General features: G+C 43.9%; 1 protein-coding gene across 2 annotated transcripts in view; it reads left to right on the top strand.

The window, feature by feature from the left end:
* LDLRAD4 (low density lipoprotein receptor class A domain containing 4) overlaps window positions 1–1,728 on the top strand; it is a 338,556-nt gene that overhangs the window by 162,047 nt on the left and 174,781 nt on the right. The gene's annotated exons all lie outside the window — the stretch shown is intronic.

Below are 1,728 nucleotides of genomic sequence, written 5' to 3'. Positions count from 1 at the left end.
CCAGGGTACTATTCTTCATGAAGACCTAAATGAGCATGTTTAGGGCAAAAAAAAAAAAAAAAAATTTTGTCCTGTGGAACTTGAGATTTTAACCTGGTCTAAGTTCTCAGAAATATGTCATTTTATCTAACAAAGCAGTGACCATGGATGGACATGGAGTGCAGGGCTAGAGGGTCCTACATCTCTCCTGTCCAAAGCAGGATTGTGAGATCAGTGAGAGCCTTTGGCTGATAACCAAGAAGGCCTCTCTGTCTTTCCTCCCTCTAATGTATAGCATTGGAAGGAATACATGTGAATGGCCTTCGCCCACATTGATTCCTGGTCTCAAATTTGATTAGTTGCGGGAACCAGAGGCCATTATTTTAAGTATCTGAAGCTCTCCCTCTAGGAGATGAAGAGACAGCGCTGTCTGCCAACATCCCTTAGTGTCTCTAGGGCCATCTGTGTTGTGAGGGAGCTTTGAGACTTGTGTGGATGTGGCACCATGTTCAAGGGTGTGAATGGTGAGACCGTCAGCTTATTCTGGATGACAGTAGGGCTGAATAGGGCTTAAAGTGGGAAGCTTATTGGAGGGTGCAAAGAAGGGCTTCTAGAGAACCAATGAGGAAGTAAGGCAAAAGAATAGGTAGCAGTCCTTCCTTGTTTGGGGCAAGGAACATTCTCCATCCAGTAGAACATCCTAATATCCATTAAAAAAGCATAAAGATACCATCTCAAAATTTCCGTGTGGTTGGCTAAAGGAGCCAGGGACCACAGGAGTTTCTGTAGCTGGCTCCCTGTCACACTTTGAGGTTTGATTTTTGTGGAGGTCACAGAAGGTAGATCTTTTCAAGAAGGGACAGTGTGACAGTGGAGGCTCCCAAGCAGGCAGCCATGGAAGGCTCAAGGCAAGAAACTGAGGCAGGCCCTAGCCGGTTTGGCTCAGTGGATAGAGCATCAGTCTTCGGACCAACGGGTCCCAGGTTCAATTCGCGTCAAGGGCATATACCTTGGTTGCAGGCTCCTTCCGTCCTGGGCCCTGGTCAGGCACATGCAGGAGGCAACCAGTCGATGTGTTTCTCTCACATCGATGTTTCTCTCTGTCTTCCACTCTCTCTAAAAGATCAATGGAAAAATATCCTCGAGTGAGGATTAACAACAACAAAAAAACCCACAAAAAACCAAAACAACAACAAAAACCACACACACACACACACACACACACCCAAAACCAACTAAGGCAGTTTTTCCCCAAGTAGGAAAAAATAACTAGCTGTGATCAACTTGAGGACAAGACTGGGTCAGCATCAGCCTGAATCGGTAAATATTTGCCTTGCTACCTGGCTCCCAGGCTTGTTTGCAGTCATTAAAATATAAGACAGGTGGAGAACTCAGTGTCCCTACCCAGTTCTCAGGGTGCTTAAAGCTGTGAGGGAAGGAGGTGGCTGTTCCCAGAATAAATAGTCCAATGCTTAAGCCAGACAGTGGGGTTTCTCTCTAAAACACATGGTGGCTGCACTGAGAGAGATCATTGTGATTTAGGAATTAGGCCAAATGAGTGGGAAGGGACAGATGGAAAAGCCTAAATATTTATGACATTGAAGACTAGAGAGAGAATGATTTCATACATGAAGGCCACAGGTAATTAAAAAAAAAACTATTGTGGCTAATAATTTTAACTAGTTATTTGTCTTAAAAATCTTATGTAATTGCTAATAATATATTTGTGTTTTTTGTTTCTAGTTTATC

The sequence above is a fragment of the Myotis davidii genome, unplaced genomic scaffold (genome assembly GCF_000327345.1).
Source record: "Myotis davidii unplaced genomic scaffold, ASM32734v1 scaffold78, whole genome shotgun sequence".
Lineage (NCBI taxonomy): Eukaryota > Metazoa > Chordata > Mammalia > Chiroptera > Vespertilionidae > Myotis > Myotis davidii.
Note: the sequence above shows the minus strand (reverse complement) of the source record. Positions and strands in the feature narration are given on the sequence as shown.